This window comes from Cetorhinus maximus, chromosome 28 (genome assembly GCF_964194155.1).
Source record: "Cetorhinus maximus chromosome 28, sCetMax3.hap1.1, whole genome shotgun sequence".
Classification (NCBI taxonomy): Eukaryota; Metazoa; Chordata; class Chondrichthyes; order Lamniformes; family Cetorhinidae; genus Cetorhinus; species Cetorhinus maximus.
Genome location: NC_135906.1, coordinates 4,641,935 through 4,667,010, shown reverse-complemented (window position 1 = coordinate 4,667,010; position 25,076 = coordinate 4,641,935). Strand labels below are relative to the sequence as shown.

The following is a 25,076-nucleotide window of genomic DNA, read 5'->3' as shown; positions in this document are numbered from 1 at the left end:
CGGCCGACGCCACGGGTGCCACTAGATTCAGGGGACATCCTGCTTTCCACCGCCAGAAGAGAGAGTTAGTTAACAATGTACTGACAGGGGTGAACACAGGGACTTCCCTGGTAAACTCTCTCGACATTCAAGGAATCAACTCCGAGGTCACGAATCTTAAAGGGATCATGAGGCAGCTTGCTCATAAGAGTAGCGAGGGGTGGTGAAACGGCAGCGGCCCTAGGGGGCAAGAGTGTGGCATCTGTATTGGAAAGCGTACACGTTATAGAGACCCATGCTAAAGCCACCAGCCAATTAATAGAAAGGGAGGAACGACAAGAGGGCAGCACCTAAAAAAGCCAGCTTACGGCCAGTGGCTGATCGGGCAATTAAGACAAAATCTGGGCCAGATCCAAAGTGGGGAGGTACCGGGCTGGATCAACAGTGCCCGGTTGTGGGGGATGGCCAAGAACCCAGGCATCATCGACGCATGTACATTGAAAGGAGTGACCAGGGTGTATGCGGTGATTCAGAAGTGCACCTCAAACCAAATGAACGTGTTAGGTATGGGCAATCCCCTCAGTCACAGCAGACACGGGCCCACACCCTCAGTACCGAGTGGAGAACATTGGGTTAATCCGAGACAATGACTCCCTCCGGTACCACCCCATAGATATGCATGCCATACGCAAGAATGAGGGCATACACAGGGTATCACTGAGCGGCTGCAGATGGAAAGGTAGCCTCACAATTTGCTCCCATCCAGTTGGAACGGGGGGGGGTGCTGGACAAATGCGGGTACAACCGAACGGAGGGTTGTATATTAGAAATTACCCACAGAGAAAACCATCACACCCGCTCAGGATACAAGGGAACCCCGGCTCCCAGTTACTATCAGACACAGCGTGAATAATGTACGTCCAACAAAGGGGTCAGGTCTCAGTCAACGCCTCCGACACACTCCACCATGCCCTGGAACACTATGAGGAACCTAAGCAGGCCCCAATTCCCCACCTTCCCGAAAGTCTGACAAAGTTTAAAGGTGACTTACGAAAGGTGAGGAATCAGCATTACGTGTTACAGGCGGTGTTTAAAAGGCTAATCAATGATACGGAAGAGCACTTGAGAGATCCGACGGTGGGAGCAAGTGTGGGAATGGGGGCTGAATGTGGACATACACCCCTGGATAAGAATAAGCTCTCATATACTCGTCGCAGTGCAGCTAGTGTTAGCATTGTTTAACTCTAATTCTTTCAATGTCTTCTCCAGACAATCCAAAAAGTACCAGGGGACCATGAGTGGCGTACTGAGAGGCTGCAAGGAGACATTTGCGTTACATTATGGGACCAGCAACACTCACACACACACAGATTACACAATCCACACTGACATCACTAAAAATCACAGACGGAATCTCAGTAACAATCCACATGCTTTGCACAGTCTTGTGTTGGGGGTTTAGTGTTTGATATTTCGAACTGCAGTGACATTCCCGACAAGATGAGTTAAAGTTTTAACATTAACCAGAAAATGGCTGAAACATTGTTTTCCTGGGGTGAACACGTCAAAGGACAGGAAGAATCAGAAAGTTGTCCTGCCCTGGGATTAACATATCAATGGACAGGCCTCCTGGGGAGCAGATTGAGAGACATCCCAACATGCCAGGGGTGGAGTCTGCAAACTGCTCATTCAGGATATACCTGGCTAGGAACCCAATCCGAAAACCGCCTCCAGAGTGCGGAGCTAGTCCCCACTCTGGCTTAATGTGCGTGTGTGTTCCCTCTGTCTCAATCTGCTTTATAACTCTTTGACTTGTTTGTATTTGGATGTTGCTGAGTTGTAACTGAGAGTGATTCATTGGCTCTTGCGTTATTTTGTTTGAAAATGTTCTTTGCTCTCTGTTTTAATGGAATTAATTTTCTCCCCCACCCCTCAAAGAATTTTTATTTTGAAACCTGCAATCTGAAGATCCAGACTGGGACAAGGACTCTTCTTCTTCAGGAGTTTCCTGAGACCTTCTCCAAGGCCGTGCTCCATGGGCCCACGTGAGTTTGTGTCCGTTTCTTACCCCGAGATTTCAATTCCTCTCCGGGACCCTGGTTTTCGGTGGCTCCGGTTAACCAGTTCCTGTTGGACTGTGGGCCTGGAGTTTCAAAAAGAAAATCTTGGGGTTAAAGTAGCCCAGCCTTGCAATCTAAAACTTACATGTTAGCCTCCAGTGTGTGAGGAACAGGAGCCCCACAAGAGGAAATGAAAAGTCCTAAAGTGAAGCTGCCTAAAATCTTGTTATAATTCAGGGATAATGCGTGTAATTTGGGCTGCGCAATCATTCTGACGGTTAAACGGGATTCCCGGTGGTCATTTTACTGAGGGTTTAGGTTTCTATCTGCCTTTCTCCAGTTTTCTTTCTGTTTATTTCTTCGCTTTGCGCTATTTAAGCCTTCAAGGAATAATCACAGGTGAATTGATGGACCCACAGCAGGGGAAGTGAGCTGCAGAAGGGGCAGGGAAAGACTTTACACATGGGGAGAGGAGGCAGGAGTTTCAGAAGGTAGGAGTCACACAGGGGGCTGATTAAGGGGGAGATTATACAGAGGAGGTGGGAGGCTGCTGTTCGTTTCGGAGGGGGGGTAATTTGAATGAACATGGGGACAGGGTGCTTGTTCATGTTTGAAATAGTGAGGGGTCGCTGCTACATGTTTAAAATGGTGAATGCATATGAGTTAATAGCTGACTGATATGAGTTTGTATTTATACAGACGTCCAGAGAGATAGGGGGTGGGGCGGTGCTGGGAGTGTGGGGACTGTTGTGATGGTGGGTTGGGTGTTAGATGGGGGTTGTTTGAGAGAGATTTTTGAGTGGGCAAACGCGGGGTTAAAAATGGCGCGAGTAATTTGGCGGCCACAAAACAAACGGTCTGGCGAAAATGATGCAGAGATGGAATAATTGCCGGCTGATAATGACAGGGAGGAAAAGAATGGGGGTTGGATAATATTTGCGAGGAGGAAAGAAAAAACTAAATAACCAGTCCAGTATAGATTTTGAAGAGCACACATTGGGGGTTATATATTTCTTTTTTCAGAAAAGGTTGCTGACAGGAAATAGAAGAGAAAATGAAAGATATGATGAAATCTATTTTTTGAATTGTGAATCAGGGGAGAGCGCGAACGCAGTCCCCCACTACCACAAATTTTGCAGTCGAGTATCCCGCATTTGGGGACATCGCAGGCGTTAGCACACCCGAAGTGCAATGGGCTAGCCTCGTCCTGGGAGAACCTTTTTTTTCTTTTTTTTGCAAAAATATACTTTATTCATAAAATATCTTCAATCACATTCCAAACCATTTCAATAACAACATTACAAGGGTACAATCCAGGTTAAACTTTTACAAAATGTATCACCAGGTGCATCAGTACAAACAATATTACAATCATTTACAGCCTTTCATTTTGAGCTGTACAGCCCGAGGGGATTTAAACAGTTCCCAGTCCCTCGGTGCGCTGTGGCAGAAAGGTCTTAGACAGCGACCCTTCCCCATTGCGCCTTTGCGGCAGCTGCTCCAAGATTTAGTGCATCCCACAACACGTAGTCCTGGACTTTGGATTGTGCCAGTCCGCAACAATCGGTTGGGGACAACTCTTTGTGCTGGAAGACCAACAAGTTTCGGGCAGACCAAAGCGCCTCTTTCACCGAGTTGATGATCCTCCAGCTGCAGTTGATGTTTGTCTCGGTGTGTGTCCCTGGGAACAGCCCGTAGAGCACAGAGTCCCGTGTCACAGAACTGCTCGGGATGAACCTCAACAGCAACCACTGCATCTCTCTCCAGACTTTCTTTGCAAAGGCACAATCCACAAGGAGGTGAACAACGGTCTCTTCCCCACCACAGCCACCTCGAGGGCAACGTGCAGAGGGGGTGAGACTCCTGACGTGTAGGAAGGATCTGACGGGGAGGGCCTTTCTCACCACCAGCCAAGCTACGTCTTGGTGCTTGTTGGAAAGTTCTGGCGATGAGGCATTCTGCCAAATGACTTTGACAGTCTGCTCGGGGAACCATCCCACAGGGTCCACCCTCTCCTTTTCCCTCAGGGCCTCTAGGACGTTACGTGCTGACCACTGCCTGATGGACTTGTGGTCAAAGGTGTTTTTCTGCATAAATTTTTCCACGAGGGACAGGTGGTAGGGCACGGTCCAACTACTTGGAGCGTTCAGCGGCAGCGTGGCCAGACCCATCCTTCGCAACACCGGGGACAGGTAGAACCTCAGCACGTAGTGACACTTGGTGTTTGCGTACTGAGAGTCTATGCACCGCTTGACGCAGCCACACACAAAGGTGGCCATCAGTATGAGGGCGATGTTGGGCACGGTTTTTCCCCCTTTATCTAGAGGCTTGTACATTGCGTCTCTGCGGACACGATCCATTTTTGACCTCCAGATAAAGCGGAAGATGGCTCGTGTGATCACCACCACGCAGGAGTGTGGAATGGGCCAGACCTGCGCCACGTACAGCAACAGCGAGAGTGCCTCACACCTGATGACCAGGTTCTTACCCGCAATGGAGAGGGAGCGTCGCTCCCACATGCCCAGTTTCCTTTTCACCATAGACACTCGCTCCTTCCAGTTTCTAACGCATGCCCCGGTCCCTCCGAACCATATCCCCAGCACCTTCAGGCCGTCAGCCCTGACAGTGAAGGGGACAAATGATCGGTCAGCCCACTTCCCAAAGAACATGGCCTCGCTCTTCCCACGATTTACCTTGGCTCCCGAGGCCAGTTCGAACTGGTCGCGGATGTGGATCAGTCTGCGCACCGACAGCGGATCCGAGCAGAAGACGGCGACATCATCCATGTGCAGGGAGGCTTTGAACTGAGTGTCTCCACTGCCTGGGATCGTCACTCCTCTTATGCCCGGATCCTTCCTGATGGACTCGGCAAAGGGTTCTATGCAACACACGAAAAGAACAGGCGAGAGAAGACAGCCCTGCCTGACTCCAGATTTAATCGGAAAGCTATCTGTTTCCCACCCATTGATCGAGACTGCGCTACTGATGTTAGTGTAGAGCAGTTGGATCCAATTTCGAATTCCCTCCCCAAACCCCAATTTGGAGAGCACATCCACCATGTAGGTGTGCGATATTCTGTCAAAGGCCTTCTCCTGATCCAAGCTGATGAGGCAGGTATCCACACACCTGTCCTGTACATAGGCAATCGTATCCCTGAGCAGCGCGAGGCTGTCCGAGATCTTCCTGCCCGGCACAGTGCAGGTCTGGTCATGGTGGATCACCAATTCCAGAGCGGATTTGACACGGTTGGCGATGACCTTGGACAGAATCTTATAGTCCACATTCAACAGCGAAATGGGTCGCCAATTTCTAATTTCCTCCCTTCCCCCCTTGTGCTTGTAGATGAGGGTGATGATGCCTTTCCTCATGGATTCTGACATGCTGCCGGCCAGGAGCATACTCTCGTACACTTCTAGCAGGTCCGGGCCCATCCAGTCCCACAGAGCCGAATACAACTCCGCTGGCAAGCCGTCGCTTCCGGGAGTTTTACTCTTCTCGAAGGACTCGAGGGCCTTAGTCTGTTCGTCAGGAGTTAGCGGTTTGTCCAGGCTCTCCCATGTACTGTCGTCTAAGACCTCCGTGATGGAGGACAGGAAGGACTGGGAGGCCGTGCTGTCTGTGGGCTTCACGTCATACAATCGGGCATAAAAGGATTTGCTGATCCTCAAAATGTCGGACTGCGATGACTTTAGTGAGCCGTCTTCTTCCTTCAGGCTGCTGATCACAGAGCTCTCTCTGTGTATCTTTTGGAAGAAGAAATGCGAGCACGTCTCATCCTGCTCCACGGAGCGGACTCTGGAACGGAAGATGATCTTGGAGGCCTCCGAGGCAAAGAGCGAGGCTTGCTGGCCCTTCACCTCTTGGAGTTCCTCCTTGACATCGACCCCCATCGACTGCAGCAGGAGCAGATTCTGCAGGTTTTTCTGGAGTCGGGACCTTTCACTCTGTTCCTTTCTAGCTTTCTGGGTGCCTTTGAGGATGAAAAACGTCTTGATGTTTCCCTTGATCGCTTCCCACAACTGTGTCAGGGACTCAAAGAGGGGTTTCACGGTTCTCCAGCCTTTGTAAGACCTCTTGAGCTCCTCGCTGTGCTCTGGGGTCAGCAGTTGCACGTTTAGCTTCCATGCCCCCCTGCCCACCCTCTGGTCTTCCTCCAAGTGACAGTCAACCAGTAGGAGGCAGTGGTCAGAGAACACCGGCTTGACGTCGGTGGATCTGACTGCGAACGCGCGGGACACAAACAGGAAGTCTATCCTGAAACGGATGGACCCGTCTGGCCGCGACCAGGTGTATCTACGCTGCGCTCAAGCGGCCGTACCGGCACAAAATGGGCAGCCGGCCCAGGCGCCAATACACGGACAGAGAGCTATAACGGGGGCTTCCCGGCGCAACTGAGAACCACGTATGTGTCCCTGTCACCTAGCGCAACCATGAAGCTATTGGAAACAAATTACCCCAACTAAAACCTAGACATGGAAATGAGTCGTTTTGGCAAAAATTGAGGGAAATACGGCAATGCCACAATCTCCATAACAGGGACGTTCGCGGGTTAGTCCGGATAAAACTACCTGAGGCGTTTTGGGGACGGCTGCAGCGAGCGTATCAGGACGGAACCTGGTGTAATGATATCGCTGCAGACCAGGGACAGCAGCAAGCTGATTTCCGAGCCTTTAGAGCAGAAATGGCACAAGTCTTAGGGCAAGCCCCAGTTAATTGGAATACAGTGACTGGAGTAAAACAAGAAAAGGGCGAGAGTGCCCATGAATATGGCAATTGGAAGTTTGAGGCATATTGTAACTATGGGGGTGTAGGTGCACTGGAGGTTCACTAGAGCTTTCCCCACCAGGGACTGCAGCGCCACCACGGCCACAAAGATCCTCGCTTTTGAAGTAGTACCAAGATGGGGAATCCCTTTACAGATAGATTCGGATCAAGGAGCGCATTTTACGGACAGTATTATGAAAAGGACGTGTGAGCTGCTCGGAGTAAAACAGAAATTTCACGTACCTGACCGTCCACAAAGCTCAGGAATGGAAGAATGTATGAACCGCACGTTAAAAAATGCTATTGCAATGGCAAACACAACAACTGGTGGGGGATGGGTGGATGTGCTCCCCTGCATATTGATGCGACTGAGGGCTACCCCCAACAGGACAACTGGTTTAACCCCTTATGAGTTGCTGACCGGGAGGGCTATGCGCTTGCCAGAGGGCAGAGCCACCGGAAGTGAGGATATGGGACCCATCAGAGATAAAATTAAAAACGATATTAAGCAATTGGATGGACAGCTAAAGGAATTACAACAGGAAGTGAAGGACCAACAGGCTATCAGGGATTTAGAAGAGAGGACAAAAGGGGGACTCCCGTCACCACCGGCTGAGGTCGGAGACATGGTGTTTGTTCATATCACCCCTAGCCAACCAGTTTTTGCCCCAAAATGGACTGGACCGTACGGAATTATTCACGTGCCTGCGTCGGTATGAAGGGAAAAGCTAGGTGGAAACACTGGTCGCAACTGAAAAGGTATGATGTAAGTAAGAGAGACTAAATTACCAGGCAGCGGGGGGAAAACGGGCAACGAGCAGTCCGTACTGTGTAGGCCAAGTGGTTTAGGATTCATTCCCGATCTGGAGGACTGGCCATCTGAAAGACAAAAGGGGGAATCCTCAACTACGGGGAGGGTCACCGTGGGCTGTGCACAAGGAGGGACGTAAAGGAGAAAGCTGCCTCTTATATCCAACCTAAACCCTGGTGATCACCAGCAGTGTGCTTCATTACAGAAATAACAATAACCGGGTAACCTCCACGCCAAGATGGAAAAAAGCTGGGTGTCCATGATCATTACCAGGGCCCTGGCTATCGCAGCCACCGGCATACAGAATGTAAACCGTGAAGCAGTGGCCGGTATGGGCTTATACTACAAGAATGTCAGCGACGGATATTGCGTGAAAGGAGGTGTGAATGTCACAACGGAAAGGTCAATGCTCTTCAAGTGTGGCACCGGGCTTACGCAACTATCCATTGGAATGAGCGATGGTGAGAGCCTCGGGCAGAGCTCGCATTCGGGAACGGAACTCCGATGGAAAAATGAGGGCCCACTATGCTTCCAGATCAGCGATGGTTCGGACGGACCCTGGACATGTGCGAAGGGGGTACAGGTCCAGATACAGTGTGTGAGAGATTTTTCACAATTTACCTTCACACCCCAGGACAACAACAACTGGGGTCACTGTCCCGGGGAGGAGGACTTGGGAATGACAGATACCTGGCATTGGATCTTGAGGGCCAAACACGGAGAGTTGACTGCAACGGCGGACCCCCGGACCGACACCACCCCGCTATCACAGGACACGACAAGAGACTATCTTGCCCAGACATGACCCTTGGGCCACAGAATGAACTGGTACTGTATATGGACGGTGAACTCTTGTATGATAATGTTAAACATGAAATTGTACAGGTAATTGTGAACCTGGCAGGTAAGCAACTGCCTGAGTATTGCAGTAACCAAGCACCCCTACGAAAACTGTACAAATTACTGAGTAAGGCTGTGATTAATCAGCCGGCCGACGCCACGGGTGCCACTAGATTCAGGGGACATCCTGCTTTCCACCGCCAGGAGAAAGAGTTAGTTAACAATGTACTGACAGGGGTGAACACAGGGACTTCCCTGGTAAACTCTCTCGACATTCAAGGAATCAACTCCGAGGTCACGAATCTTAAAGGGATCATGAGGCAGCTTGCTCATGAGAGTAGCGAGGGGTGGTGAAACGGCAGCGGCCGTAGGGGGCAAGAGTGTGGCATCTGTATTGGAAAGCGTACACGTTATAGAGACCCATGCTAAAGCCACCAGCCAATTAACAGAAAGGGAGGAACGACAAGAGGGCAGCACCCAAAAAAGCCAGCTTACGGCCGGTGGATGATCGGGCAATTAAGACACAATCTGGGCCAGATCCAAAGGGGGGAGGTACTGGGCTGGATCAACAGTGCCCGGTAGTGGGGGATGGCCAAGAACCCAGGCGTCATCGACGCATGTACATTGAAAGGAGTGACCAGGGTGTATGCGGTGATTCAGAAGTGCACCTCAAACCAAATGAACGTGATAGGTATGGGCAATCCCCTCAGTCACAGCAGACACGGGCCCACACCCTCAGTACCAAGTGGAGAACATTGGGTTAATCCGAGACAATGACTCCCTCCGGTACTACCCCATAGATATGCATGCCATACGCAAGAATGAGGGCATACACGGGGTATCACTGAGTGGGTGCAGGAGGAAAGGTAGCCTCACAATTTGCTCCCAACCAGTTGGAACGGGGGTGGTGCTGGACAAATGTGGGTACAACCGAACGGAGGGTTGTATATTAGAAATTACCCACAGAGGAAACCATCACACCCGCTCAGGATACAAGGGAACCCCGGCTCCCAGTTAGTATCGGACACGCGTGAATAATGTACGTCCAACAAAGGGATCAGGTCTCAGTCAACCAGGGGGTCATTGTGCTGTGGCCTTTGTCTAATTAATACCATTAAGTTACTGATAATAAAAGATATATAAACTGTGCTCATTTGAACCTCGGTGGAGAAGTGCCTGGATTGCCCAGTGTTTGCTCCCCGCATGCGTAATAAAGGAACCACTTGAATATTGCATCTGGACTCCGAGTGTTGAACTTTTGTACCAGAGTATTCCTCGGTTCTTTCAACGTGTTGGTGGATTGAGCAGACAAGTGGCAGATGAAGTTCAATGTACAGAAGTGTGAGGTGATCCATTTTGGCAGGAAGAATATGGTGAGACAGCATAAAATAAAGGAAGAGCCTCTAAAAGAGGTGCACAAACAGAGGGAACTCAGACGTACATAGGCCATTGAAGATGGCAGGACGTGTTGAGAGCAGTTAATAAAGCAGATAGTATCTTAGGCTTTATTAATAGGGGCATTGAGTACAAGAGTAAGGAGGTCATGTTGAACTCGTATAAGACACTAATTAGGCCTCATCTGGAATACTGCGTCCAGTTCTGGGCGCCATACTTGAAGAAGGATGTGAAGACATTGGAGAGGGTACAGAGGAGATTCACAAGAATGATTCCCGGGATGAAGAACTGTAGCTATGAGGATAGATTGGAGAGGATGGGACTGTTTTCCTTGGAGAAAAGAAGGCTGTGAGGAGAGTTGGTGGAGGTATTCAAGATCCTGAGAGATATGGACAAGGTAAATCGTGAGAAACTGTTTCCACTCAAGTGAACATCAAGGACTAGAGGGCACAGATTCAAAATAATTGGCAAAAGGAGTAAATGTGATGTGAGGAAAGATTAATTCACCCAGAGGGTGGTTGGAGTCTGGAACAAAATTCCTGAGAGGGTGCTGGAGGCAGATTCGATCGAGGTATTCAGAAGGGAATTGGATCGTTACCTGAAAAGACAGAATGTGCAAGGTTACGGGGATGAGGCAGGGGAGTAGGACTAGGTGGAAGGCTCTTTCAGAGACCCAGTGCAGACTTGATAGGCCGAATGGCCTCCTTCCACACTGTAAAAAATTCTGTGACATCACAAAGCAGTATCAAGATTTTGTGATTTAGAGATAGATCATGAAATCGGAAATGATCAAAACAAAGGGCGTACATTTATTGTGAGCTGTACAGCCCGAGGGGCTCTAAACAGTTCCCAGTCCCTCGGTACACTGTGGCAGAAGGGTCTTAGACAGCGACCCTTCCCCATTGCGCCTTTGCGGCAGCTGCCCCAAGCTTTAGTGCGTCCCTCAGCACGTAGTCCTCGGCCTTGGAATGTGCCAGTCCGCAACACTCGGTCGGGGACAACTCTTTGTGCTGGAAGACCAACAAGTTTCGGGCAGACCAAAGAGCGTCTTTCACCGAGTTGATGATCCTCCAGCTGCAGTTGATGTTTGTCTCGGTGTGTGTCCCTGGGAACAGCCCGTAGAGCACAGAGTCCTGTGTCACAGAACTGCTCGGGATGAACCTCGACAGAAACCACTGCATCTCTCTCCAGACTTTCTTTGCAAAGGCACAATCCACAAGGAGGTAGACAACGGTCTCTTCCCCACCACAGCCACCTCGAGGGCAACGTGCAGAGGGGGTGAGCTTCCTGGCGTGTAGGAAGGATCTGACGGGGAGGGCCTTTCTCACCACCAGCCAAGCTACGTCTTGGTGCTTGTTGGAAAGTTCTGGCGATGAGGCATTCTGCCAAATGACTTTGACAGTCTGCTCGGGGAACCATCCCACAGGGTCCACCCTCTCCTTATCCCTCAGGGCCTCTAGGACGTTACGTGCTGACCACTGCCTGATGGACTTGTGGTCAAAGGTGTTTTTCTGCATAAATTTTTCCACCAGGGACAGGTGGTACGGCACGGTCCAACTACTTGGAGCGTTCCGCGGCAGCGTGGCCAGACCCATCCTTCGCAACACCGGGGACAGGTAGAACCTCAGCACGTAGTGACACTTGGTGTTTGCGTACTGAGGGTCTACGCACCGCTTGATGCAGCCGCACACAAAGGTGGCCATCAGTATGAGGGCGATGTTGGGCACGTTTATTCCCCCTTTATCTAGAGGCTTATACAGCGCGTCCCTGCGGACACGATCCATTTTCGACCTCCAGATAAAGGGGAAGATGGCTCGGGTGATCGCCATCGCGCAGCAGTCTGGAATGGGCCAGACCTGCGCCATGTACAGCAACAGCGAGAGTGCCTCACACCTGATGACCAGGTTCTTACCCGCAACGGAGAGGAAGCGTCGCTCCCAGATTCCCAGTTTCCTTTTCACCATAGACACTGGATCCTTCCAGTTTCTAACGCATACCCCGGTCCCTCTGAACCATATCCCCAGCACCTTCAGGCCGTCAGCACTGACGGTGAAGGGGACAAAGGATCGGTCAGCCCAGTTCCCAAAGAACACGGCCTCGCTCTTCCCACGATTTACCTTGGCTCCCGAGTCCAGTTCGAACTGGTCGCAGATGTGGATCAGTCTGCACACCGACAGCGGATCAGAACAGAAGACGGCGACATCGTCCATGTACAGGGAGGCTTTGATCTGAGTGCCTCCACTGCCTGGGATCGTAACTCCTCTAATGCCCGGATCCTTCCTGATGGACTCAGCAAAGAACAGGCGAGAGAGGACAGCCCTGCCTGACTCCAGATTTAATTGGAAAGCTATCTGATTCCCACCCATTGATTGAGACTGCGCTACTGATGTTAGTGTAGAGTAGGATCCAACTGGATCCAATTGCGAATTCCCTCCCCAAACCCCATTTTGAGAGCACATCCACCATGTAGGTGTGCGATATTCTGTCAAAGGCTTTCTCCTAATCCAGGCTGATGAGGCAGGTATCCACACCCCTGTCCTGTACATAGGCAATCGTATCACTGAGCAGCGCCAGGCTGTCAGAGATCTTCCTGCCCGGCACAGTGCAGGTCTGGTCAGGGTGTATCACCAATTCCAGAGCGGATTTGACCCGCTTGGCGATGACCTTGGACAGAATCTTATAGTCCACATTCAACAGTGAAATGGGTCGCCAATTTCTAATTTCCTCCCTTTCTTCCTTGTGCTTGTACATGAGGGTGATGATGCCTTTCCTCATGGATTCTGACATACTGCCGGCCAGGAGCATACTCTCGTACACCCCTAGCAGGTCTGGGCCGATCAAGTCCCACAGAGCCGAATATAACTCCACCGGCAAGCCGTCGCTTCTGGGGAGATTTACTCTTCTCGAAGGACTCAAGGGCCTAAGTCAGTTCGTCAGGAGTTCGCGGTTTGTCCAGCCTCTCCCGTGTACTGTCGCCTAAGACCTCCGTGATAGAGGACAAGGAGGACTGGGAGGCCGTGCTGTCCGTCGGCTTCACGTCATAAAATCCGGCATAAAAGGATTTGCTGATCCTCAAAATGTCGGACTGCGCTGACTTTACTGATCTGTCTTCTTCATTCAGGCTGCTGATCACAGAGCTCTCTCTCTGTTCCTTTTGGAAGAAGAAACGTGAGCACGTCTCATCCTGCTCCACGGAGCGGACTCTGGAACGGAAGATGATCTTGGAGGCCTCCGAGGCAAAGTGCGAGGCTTGCTGGCTCTTCACCTCTTGGAGTTCTTCCTTGACATCGACCCCCACCGACTGCAGCCGGAGCAGATTCTGCATCTTTTTCTGGAGTCGGGACATTTCCCTCTCTTCCTTTCTAGCTTTCTGGATGCTTTTGAGGATGAAAAACCTCTTGGTGTTTCCCTTGATCGCTTCCCACCAGTGTGTCAGGGACTCAAAGAGGGGTTTCATGGTTCTCCAACCTTCATAAGCCCTCTTGAGCTCCTCAATGTTCTCTGGGGTCAGCAGTTGCACGAATAGCTTCCATGTCCCCCTGCCCACCCTCAGGTCCTTCTCCAAGTGGCAGTCCGCCAGTAGGAGGCAGTGGTCAGAGAAGAACACCGGCTTGACCTCGGTGGATCTGACTGTGAATGCACGGGACACAAAGAGGAAGTCTATCCTGGAACGAATGGACCCGTCTGGCCGCGACCAGGTGTATCTACGCTGCGCTCCGTCTGCAGGGTTGCTGAAGACGTCGTGCAGCTTGGCATCCTTAACTGTTTCCATCAGGGATCTGGACGTAGCGTCCAATCTGCTTCCGGCCCTGCCGGATCGTCCAGCCGCATCGATGATGCAGTTGAAGTCACCGCCCAGAATGACCGGCCTGGAGGTCGCCAGCAGCAGTGGGAACTGCTGAAAAACCTCCAGCCGCTCAGCTCCTTGTGACGGGCCATACACGTTAATTAACCGGAGTGGAGCGTTCTTGTACATTACGTCTGCTACGAGGAGTCGCCCGCCCACCACCTCCTTAACCTCGGAGACGGTGAAGTTGCCTCCCCGCAGCAGAATACCCAGGCCGGAGGAACGAGAGTCATTTCCGCCCGACCAGATCGATGGCCCATGGGACCACCACCGTGACCATTGCCTGTAGGAGCTGAACTGGATAACCTCACTTATCCACGTTAAACTCCATCTGCCAAATTTTGGCCCATTCACCTAACCTGTCCATATCCATTTGTAAATTTCTCATTTCTTCACTGCAACTTACTTTCCCACCTATTTTGGTGTCATCTGCAAATTTAGCTATGGTACCTTCTACTCCTGAATCCAAGTAAATAGTTGGGGCCCAAGGACCGAACCCTGTGGCACCCCACTAGTTACAGCTTGCCATCCACAAAAGACCCATTTATCCTGACTCTCTGCTTTCTGTTGGTTAGCCAAAGCTCTATCCAAGCAAATATATTACCCTTAGCTGCGTGTGATCTTATCTTGTGTATTAATCTTTTGTGCGGCACCTTATCAAATGCCTTCTGGAAGTCCAGACATACTACATCTACAGGATCGCCATTATCCACTTTGCTTGTCACATCTTCAAAGAACTCTAGCAATTTAGTCAAACACGATTTAGTCTTCATAAAGCCATGCTGACTCTGATGGATTGCATTTTGACTTGCATTTTAGGAGGGTAGTGAAGGCATTGGAGAGAGTGCAGAAGAGGTTTACGAGTTTGGTTCCAGGGGCGAGGAAGTTGAGTTATGAAGTAAGATTGGAGAAGTTGGGACTGTATTCCTTGGGGAAAAGAAGTCTGAGAGGAGACTTGATAGAGGTATTGAAAATCATGAGGTATCTGGAGAGAGTAGATAGGGAGAAACTGCTTGCACCGATGAAAGGATCGAGAAGGAGCGGGCACAGGTTTAAAGTAACTAGCAGAAGAAGCAAAAGTGATAGGAGCAGCGAGTGGTCAGGGTCTAGAATGCACCGCCTGATAGCGTGGCGGAGGCAGGTTCAATTGAAGAGGGAATGAGATGATTATTTGAAAAGAAAGCATGTGCTGGGTTACGTGGAGAAGGCAGGAGAATGGCACGAAGTGAAATGTTCATTGGGAGAGCTGGTGCAGTCACGACGGGCGGAATGGGCTCCTTGTGCAGTGTAAGGATTGTGTGAACGTGGATGTAGACGTTTCCGAGTAGCTGTGTAAAGTGTGTGAGCTTTGAGGTGTGAGTTTTGACTGTTGCTGTATCAGCAGCAGCAGCAGCAGCGGGCGGGAGCGGCAGCAGAGAGCTGGTTGAAAATGTTATGAGGCGAAAGGTGCAGCTGAGAGAGTGTTTGAGAGGTGTATTTGCAAGTGAAAGAGGTAGAGTGTTTGTGAGATGAGAGTGGTGTCTGTGAGCGTTGGGTGAGCGTGCGTGTTTTTTGTGTGTAGATGGTGCGGGTGAGTGAGAAAGAAAGAAAGTTGTGTTTTGAAACATGTGCATGTTGAAAAGTAAAGAAAGCAGATGTTTGTAAGAAAACTATTTTTAGCATTGAAAATCCCCTGGAAAGGGGTGGTGCACCATTCCCAGAGATACTGCAATACCGGGTCGATGCGTGGAGTGGACGGAGTAAGCCCCTATTCCATCTCCCTGCTCCAAAAATCAATTTAATATATGGTCCCCAGATAAGGGACGTATCAGATATTAAACTGATAAGAACAGATTTTTTTTTTTTTTTTTTTTGCAAAAATATACTTTATTCATAAAATATCTTCAATCACATTCCAAACCATTCCAAAAACACCATTACAAGGGTACAATCCAGGTTAAACTTTTACAAAATGTATCACCAGGTGCATCAGTACAAACAATATTACAATCATTTACAGCCTTTCATTTTGAGCTGTACAGCCCGAGGGGCTCTAAACAGTTCCCAGTCTCTCGGTGCGCTGTGGTAGAAAGGTCTTAGACAGCGACCCTTCCCCATTGCGCCTTTGCGGCAGCTGCCCCAAGCTTTAGTGCGTCCCTCAGCACGTAGTCCTGGACTTTGGATTGTGCCAGTCCGCAACAATCGGTCGGGGACAACTCTTTGTGCTGGAAGACCAACAAGTTTCGGGCAGACCAAAGCGCCTCTTTCACCGAGTTGATGATCCTCCAGCTGCAGTCGATGTTTGTCTCGGTGTGTGTCCCTGGGAACAGCCCGTAGAGCACAGAGTCCTGTGTCACAGAACTGCTCGGGATGAACCTCGACAGCAACCACTGCATCTCTCTCCAGACTTTCTTTGCAAAGGCACAATCCACAAGGAGGTGAACAACGGTCTCTTCCCCACCACAGCCACCTCGAGGGCAACGTGCAGAGGGGGTGAGCCTCCTGGCGTGTAGGAAGGATCTGACGGGGAGGGCCTTTCTCACCACCAGCCAAGCTACGTCTTGGTGCTTGTTGGAAAGTTCTGGCGATGAGGCATTCTGCCAAATGACTTTGACAGTCTGCTCGGGGAACCATCCCACAGGGTCCACCCTCTCCTTTTCCCTCAGGGCCTCTAGGACGTTACGTGCTGACCACTGCCTGATGGACTTGTGGTCAAAGGTGTTTTTCTGCATAAATTTTTCCACCAGGGACAGGTGTTGCTGTACGTGGCGCAGGTCTGGCCCATTCCTCACTCCTGCGCTGTGGCGATCACGCCAGCCATCTTCCGCTTTATCTGGAGGTCAAAAGTGGATCCTGTTTGCAGGGACATGATGTAAAAAAACTCTGGATGAAGGGGGAAAAAACATGCCCAACATCACCCTCATCCTGATGGCCACCTTTGTGTATGGCAGTATCAAGCTGTGTGTAGACCCAAACACCAAGCGTCACTACGTGCTGAGGTTCTACCTGTCCCTGGTGTTGCGAAGGATGGGTCTGGCCACCCTGCCGCGGAACGCTCCAAGTGCCGTATCACCTGCCCCGTGTGGAAAAACTTATGCAGAGAAACACCTTTGTCCGCAAGTCCATCAGGCAGTGGTTAGCACGTATCACCCTAGAGGCCCTGCGGGAAAAGGAGATGGTGGATTCCGGCGGACGGTTCGCCGAACAGACCGTCAGGGTCATTTGGCAGAATGCCTCATCACCAGAACTCTGAAGAGAGTGGCCGTGGTTCTTGTCGAGGTGCATCCCGAGCAGTTCCGTGACACAGGTATGGACTCTGTGCTCCAGGGGCTGTTCCCAGGGACACACGCCGAGACAAACATCAACTACCGCCGGAGGATCCACTCGGTGAAAGACACTCTTTGGCTGTCCGAAACTTGTTGGTCTTCCATTGCAAAGAGTTGGCACATTCCAAGGTCCAGGACTACGTGCTGAGGGACGCACTAAAGTTTGGGGCAAAGGCGTAATGGAGAAAGGTCGCTGTCTACGGTTGCGCTAGATGTGTCGTGTAACTGGCAGGTAATGGAAAATTTCGAGAAACACTCAGTCACAAGGGAGAACACGTGACAGGCATGAGAGACAATCCATGAGTCTTTGTAGCTGAGTTTCCGTGTGAGCAACTAGCTCACAGCGCAGAGGAGTTCTTCGATCGAGGCCTGCTGTATTTTTGTCTTTGCTTTCAGCTTGAGCAGTCAAAGAACAAAGAAGAAAAAAAAGTACAGCACAGGAACAGGCCCTTCGGCCCTCCAAGCCTGCGCCGATCGGTCTGTGGAGCTTGCCAGCTGACCAGGTATGCAGCTAAAGTCCTTCCACATCTACAGGGAAGGCAAAGTCAGCAGCGTTTCTCCCAGAGTGTAGAGAGTCCTTGGAACTCTCTTCCTCGAAAGGTGGTGGAAACAGAGTCTTTGAATATTTTCAAGACAGAGCTGGATAGATTAACAAGGCGGGGTTGGAAGGTTATCGCTGGTAGGCAGGAATGTGGGGTTGAGGTTACAATCGGATCAGCCATGATCTTCTGAGTAGTGGAGCAGGCTCTTGGGGCCCAGTGGCCTACTCCTGCTCCTAAGTTGTATGTTCAGACATGTAGGGGCATTACTTTTTACTGATTCCAGTGCTTCTCCTGCACTGAACCTGGAGAGTACTACGTCAGCTGCTGTTGAGTTGTTTCCTGATGCCCTGCTTTCTTTTGTACGAGCTGTCTAGCATCCTCGTTTATGGGCTTCCTTTGCTTGGCATTGGGCCTTCTTTTGGGCTGACTGTTGGTCTATTTCCTTTACGGGATGTCAGCATGACATCACCAGAAGGGAAATGTGTCATGTTATGAAGTCACAGTAAATAAGTCCAATGCATTATATCATTATAATAACACAAGATGATGATCAGCAGTGAGAAGGCAGGTGGCAGCAAGGATAAGTACAGGTACGACACAGCGAACAGCCTTAGATCCTGTTAAAATGTTGAAAATGTTTCTCCCCTTCTCGAAGATTATTTCCTTCAAAATTTTAGAAATCTTTCAGCTTCAACCAGAAGTCACACACAAGCCAAACAACAAAACCACCTGCGTGCACAGCACAGCACACCATCTGCCAGCCTGCAATGATGTCGGCTCTCTTTTAATCACCTTTTCCCCTCCCATCAGTCCTATTCAGCAGGCAAGCAAAGGAGCGCAGAAAATACATCTGCACGGCTGTTTCTAACTTCTAGAAAGGGAACAGCCTTATCCTAGGAAAGTGAAAAATACCTATACTGTCACAAAGTGATGAACTTGAACTGCAAAACACCACGCTTACCTGAGCTTGTGTCACAGTTTTTGCTGTCTATCTCAGCCAGTATTCTCAGTCGTCCATCCTGGCTTCTTGCTCTCTCTGCAGCTTTCAGATGCCTCCCCTTGGCCGGCCTCAGTGCTCGGTGATAGATCAGCGCTCGGTATTATTTCTGTCCTCAGTGGTAACTGCTAGGGGAGAAAGGCTTGACTTTTTCAATCACCTTTTACCTCAGTAAAATCCAAGTAGAACCTAAAGTGGCAATGCTTCTCCCTCTCAGCACCCAACATGTCTTGCCTTTTCTTCAGGTTGGATTTGAGGAAGCACTACAGTTGCTGCCTGGCTGCCATTTCAAGTACAGAGACAAGGGGCAGCCCCATGACCCCTCCCCCGACTCCTGCACAATATGCAAATGTAGCACATTGTCTGAGTGCAATTTGGGAGCTGAAGACGGTTTCACAGTGGGATACAAGATATGAGGAGAGGTTTCCTCACAGACACACCGCCACATAAGCCCCTTTAAATTTGCGCGGCTGTGCAAAAAGTTTAATGGGCCCGCACACTTAAACAAATCGGTCACGCACTGTAATGACTCGCCTCATTCAGTTCAACAGAAATTAGGATCATGTTTTTAACCTGTGCCCTAGTTTTAAAATATTTTGTGTTCCATATTTACTTTCTCAATTTGTTATTAATTTACTTTACATTGCTTTATATTCTATTTTGTCTTGGACATGCATCACGGTTCGTTCAATCTCACTGGTTAAGAAAATTAAAATATTTAGTTTGATCAGGGTCTTACACTTGTCAAGAGGAGCCCTTTCAAATACTGGCCTGCTTTTGGAGGCCTGAAGTCACTGGAGCTGCACAAGTCAAGACGACTGAAGGCCTGATTCGCTGTGTAATATACTTTGCAGCATCTTGTTGCACTAGCAGGCAGGAAGGAGTTTTCAGCAATGCAGTTTAAAGGCTTGATACACTAAGTACACTTTCATTTCAGGTTTGTCATTTCAGGACGCTGCGTGTTTTTTTGCTCTGTTTTCTGACTCTGAAATTCTAATTCAGACTGTGGAGAAGAGCTGTTGTTGCTGCTGTTGGTTTTCTTTGTAACTGTTGTCGTTTTTTTGTGGAAAAATATACCTTATCCATAAAATATCTGAAAGAACATTACAAAACATTTCAAAATGGCCATCGCAAAAAGTGCAATCATATTCCAGTTTTTCAAATAGATCATGTCGCACCCTGCGACGCTTCAATACGATCAATGAACATTACAGACATTTCAACATGCTCATTACAGGCAGTCAGACAGTGCAATAGTATTCAAGTTATCTACATAGATCATGTTGCACTCTGAGGTGCTTCAATACAATTGTGATAAATGTAATATTCACTGCATACATTCAATGTGAGTCTTTCAGGCCGAGGGGTCCATACCTTTCCCAGTCCCTCGGTGCACTATGGCTGAAAGGTCTTAGACAGCGACCGTTCCCCACTGCGCATTTGTGGCGGCTGCCCCAAGCTTTAGTGCGTCCCTCAGCACGTAGTCCTCGGCCTTGGAATGTGCCAGCCAGTCTGCAACACTCTGCTGGGGACAACTCATTGCACTGGAAGACCAACAAGTTTCGGGCAGACCAAAGAGCGTCTTTCACCGAGTAGATGATCCTCCACCTGCTTGTCTCGATGTGCGTCCCTGTCCCTGGGATCAACACGTAGAGCACAGAGACCTGTGTCACAGTACTGCTTGGGATGAACCGCGACAAAAACCACGGCAACTCTCTGCAGACCTTCTTTGCAAACGCACATTCCACAAAGAGGTGAACAACGGTCTCGTCCCCACGACAGCCACCTCGAGGTCAACATGCAGAGAGGGTGAGACTTCAGGAAGGATCTGACGGGGAGGGCATTTCTCACCACCAGCCAAGCTACGTCTTGGTGCTTGTTGGAAAGTTCTGGAGACGAGGCATTCTGCCAAACGACTTTGACAGTCTGCTCGGGGAAACATCGCACAGGATCCACCATCTCCTTTCCCCGCAGGGCCTATAGGACGTTACGTGCCGACCACTGCCTGATGGACTTGGGGTCAAAGGTGTTTTTCTGCATAAAGTTTTCCACCAGGGACAGGTGGTACGGCACGGTCCAACTACTTGGAGCGTTCCGCGGCAGCGTGGCCACACCCATCCTTCGCTAAACCGGGGACAGGTAGAACCTCAGCACGTAGTGACACCTGGTGTTTGCGTACCGAGGGTCTACGCACAGCTTGATACAGCCGCACACAAAGGTGGCCATCAGTGTGAGGGCGATGTTGGGCACGTTTATTCCCCCTTTATCTAGAGGCTTATACAGCGCGTCCCTGCGGACACGATCCATTTTCGACCTCCAGATAAAGCGGAAGATGGCTCGGGTGATCGCCGTCGCGCAGCAGTCTGGAATGGGCCAGACCTGCGCCATGTACAGCAACAGCGAGAGTGCCTCACACCTGATGACCAGGTTCTTACCCGCAACGGAGAGGAAGCGTCGCTCCCAGATTCCCAGTTTCCTTTTCACCATAGACACTGGATCCTTCCAGTTTCTAACGCATACCCCGGTCCCTCTGAACCATATCCCCAGCACCTTCAGGCCGTCAGCACTGACGGTGAAGGGGACAAAGGATCGGTCAGCCCAGTTCCCAAAGAACACGGCCTCGCTCTTCCCACGATTTACCTTGGCTCCCGAGTCCAGTTCGAACTGGTCGCAGATGTGGATCAGTCTGCACACCGACAGCGGATCAGAACAGAAGACGGCGACATCGTCCATGTACAGGGAGGCTTTGATCTGAGTGCCTCCACTGCCTGGGATCGTAACTCCTCTAATGCCCGGATCCTTCCTGATGGACTCAGCAAAGAACAGGCGAGAGAGGACAGCCCTGCCTGACTCCAGATTTAATTGGAAAGCTATCTGATTCCCACCCATTGATTGAGACTGCGCTACTGATGTTAGTGTAGAGTAGGATCCAACTGGATCCAATTGCGAATTCCCTCCCCAAACCCCATTTTGAGAGCACATCCACCATGTAGGTGTGCGATATTCTGTCAAAGGCTTTCTCCTAATCCAGGCTGATGAGGCAGGTGTCCACACCCCTGTCCTGCACATAGGCAATCGTATCCCTGAGCAGCGCCAGGCTGTCAGAGATCTTCCTGCCCGGCACAGTGCAGGTCTGGTCAGGGTGTATCACCAATTCCAGAGCGGATTTGACCCGATTGGCGATGACCTTGGACAGAATCTTATAGTCCACATTCAACAGTGAAATGGGTCGCCAATTTCTAATTTCCTCCCTTTCTTCCTTGTGCTTGTACATGAGGGTGATGATGCCTTTCCTCATGGATTCTGACATACTGCCGGCCAGGAGCATACTCTCGTACACCCCTAGCAGGTCTGGGCCCATCCAGTCCCACAGAGCCCAATACAACTCCGCCGGCAAGCCGTCGCTTCTGGGGAGATTTACTCTTCTCGAAGGACTCAAGGGCCTAAGTCAGTTCGTCAGGAGTTCGCGGTTTGTCCAGCCTCTCCCGTGTACTGTCGCCTAAGACCTCCGTGATAGAGGACAAGGAGGACTGGGAGGCCGTGCTGTCCGTCGGCTTCACGTCATAAAATCCGGCATAAAAGGATTTGCTGATCCTCAAAATGTCGGACTGCGCTGACTTTACTGATCTGTCTTCTTCATTCAGGCTGCTGAACACAGAGCTCTCTCTCTGTTCCTTTTGGAAGAAGAAACGTGAGCACGTCTCATCCTGCTCCACGGAGCGGACTCTGGAACGGAAGATGTTCTTGGAGGCAAAGTGCGAGGCTTGCTGGCTCTTCACCTCTTGGAGTTCTTCCTTGACATCGACCCCCACCGACTGCAGCCGGAGCAGATTCTGCATCTTTTTCTGGAGTCGGGACATTTCCCTCTCTTCCTTTCTAGCTTTCTGGATGCTTTTGAGGATGAAAAACCTCTTGGTGTTTCCCTTGATCGCTTCCCACCAGTGTGTCAGGGACTCAAAGAGGGGTTTCATGGTTCTCCAACCTTCATAAGCCCTCTTGAGCTCCTCAATGTTCTCTGGGGTCAGCAGTTGCACGAATAGCTTCCATGCCCCCCTGCCCACCCTCAGGTCCTTCTCCAAGTGGCAGTCCGCCAGTAGGATGCAGTGGTCAGAGAAGAACACCGGCTTGACCTCGGTGGATCTGACTGTGAATGCACGGGACACAAAGAGGAAGTCTATCCTGGAACGAATGGACCCGTCTGGCCGCGACCAGGTGTATCTACGCTGCGCTCCGTCTGCAGGGTTGCTGAAGACGTCGTGCAGCTTGGCATCCTTAACTGTTTCCATCAGGGATCTGGACGTAGCGTCCAATCTGCTTCCGGCCCTGCCGGATCGTCCAGCCGCATCGATGATGCAGTTGAAGTCCCCGCCCAGAATGACCGGCCTGGAGGTCGCCAGCAGCAGTGGGAGCTGCTGAAAAACCTCCAGCCGCTCAGCTCCTTGTGACGGGCCATACACGTTAATTAACCGGAGTGGAGCGTTCTTGTACATTACGTCTGCTACGAGGAGTCGCCCGCCCACCACCTCCTTGACCTCGGAGACGGTGAAGTTGCCTCCCCGCAGCAGAATACCCAGGCCGGAGGAACGAGAGTCGTTTCCGCCCGACCAGATCGATGGCCCGTGGGACCACCACCGTGACCATTGCCTGTAGGAGCTGAACTGGATAACCTCACTTATCCACGTTAAACTCCATCTGCCAAATTTTGGCCCATTCACCTAACCTGTCCATATCCATTTGTAAATTTCTCATTTCTTCACTGCAACTTACTTTCCCACCTATTTTGGTGTCATCTGCAAATTTAGCTATGGTACCTTCTACTCCTGAATCCAAGTAAATAGTTGGGGCCCAAGGACCGAACCCTGTGGCACCCCACTAGTTACAGCTTGCCATCCACAAAAGACCCATTTATCCTGACTCTCTGCTTTCTGTTGGTTAGCCAAAGCTCTATCCAAGCAAATATATTACCCTTAGCTGCGTGTGATCTTATCTTGTGTATTAATCTTTTGTGCGGCACCTTATCAAATGCCTTCTGGAAGTCCAGACATACTACATCTACAGGATCGCCATTATCCACTTTGCTTGTCACATCTTCAAAGAACTCTAGCAATTTAGTCAAACACGATTTAGTCTTCATAAAGCCATGCTGACTCTGATGGATTGCATTTTGACTTGCATTTTAGGAGGGTAGTGAAGGCATTGGAGAGAGTGCAGAAGAGGTTTACGAGTTTGGTTCCAGGGGCGAGGAAGTTGAGTTATGAAGTAAGATTGGAGAAGTTGGGACTGTATTCCTTGGGGAAAAGAAGTCTGAGAGGAGACTTGATAGAGGTATTGAAAATCATGAGGTATCTGGAGAGAGTAGATAGGGAGAAACTGCTTGCACCGATGAAAGGATCGAGAAGGAGCGGGCACAGGTTTAAAGTAACTAGCAGAAGAAGCAAAAGTGATAGGAGCAGCGAGTGGTCAGGGTCTGGAATGCACCGCCTGATAGCGTGGCGGAGGCAGGTTCAATTGAAGAGGGAATGAGATGATTATTTGAAAAGAAAGCATGTGCTGGGTTACGTGGAGAAGGCAGGAGAATGGCACGAAGTGAAATGTTCATTGGGAGAGCTGGTGCAGTCACGACGGGCGGAATGGGCTCCTTGTGCAGCGTAAGGATTGTGTGAACGTGGATGTAGACGTTTCCGAGTAGCTGTGTAAAGTGTGTGAGCTTTGAGGTGTGAGTTTTGACTGTTGCTGTATCAGCAGCAGCAGCAGCAGCGGGCGGGAGCGGCAGCAGAGAGCTGGTTGAAAGTGTTGTGAGGCGAAAGGTGCAGCTGAGAGAGTGTTTGAGAGGTGTATTTGCAAGTGAAAGATGTTTTTGTATGAGTGAGGTAGAGTGTTTGTGAGATGAGAGTGGTGTCTGTGAGCGTTGGGTGAGCGTGCGTGTTTTTTGTGTGTAGATGGTGCGGGTGAGTGAGAAAGAAAGAAAGTTGTGTTTTGAAAGATGTGCATGTTGAAAAGTAAAGAAAGCAGATGTTTGTAAGAAAACTATTTTTAGCATTGAAAATCCCCTGGAAAGGGGTGGTGCACCATTCCCAGAGATACTGCAATACCGGGTCGATGCGTGGAGTGGACGGAGCAAGCCCCTATTCCATCTCCCTGCTCCAAAAATCAATTTAATATATGGTCCCCAGATAAGGGACGTATCAGATATTAAACTGATAAGAACAGATTTTTTTTTTTTTTTTTTGTAAAAATATACTTTATTCATAAAATATCTTCAATCACATTCCAAACCATTTCAAAAACAACATTACAAGGGTACAATCCAGGTTAAACTTTTACAAAATGTATCACCAGGTGCATCAGTACAAACAATAAGAACAGATTTTTTTTTTTTTTGTAAAAATATACTTTATTCATAAAATATCTTCAATCACATTCCAAACCATTTCAAAAACAACATTACAAGGGTACAATCCAGGTTAAACTTTTACAAAATGTATCACCAGGTGCATCAGTACAAACAATATTACAATCATTTACAGCCTTTCATT

At 49.9% G+C, this 25,076-nt stretch overlaps 1 non-coding gene and 2 pseudogenes across 1 annotated transcript; all 3 read right to left on the bottom strand.

Moving 5' to 3' along the window:
* Positions 1–3,132: 3,132 nt before the first annotated feature.
* LOC144669059 (U1 spliceosomal RNA) lies at positions 3,133–3,284 on the bottom strand (annotated as a pseudogene).
* Positions 3,285–15,376: 12,092 nt separating this feature from the next.
* Positions 15,377–15,559, bottom strand: LOC144669157 (U2 spliceosomal RNA). The gene has a single exon (XR_013573613.1). It is a non-coding gene; the product is annotated as a U2 spliceosomal RNA (small nuclear RNA).
* Positions 15,560–24,598: 9,039 nt separating this feature from the next.
* Positions 24,599–24,779, bottom strand: LOC144669099 (U2 spliceosomal RNA; annotated as a pseudogene).
* Between the last annotated feature and the right edge of the window lie 297 nt (positions 24,780–25,076).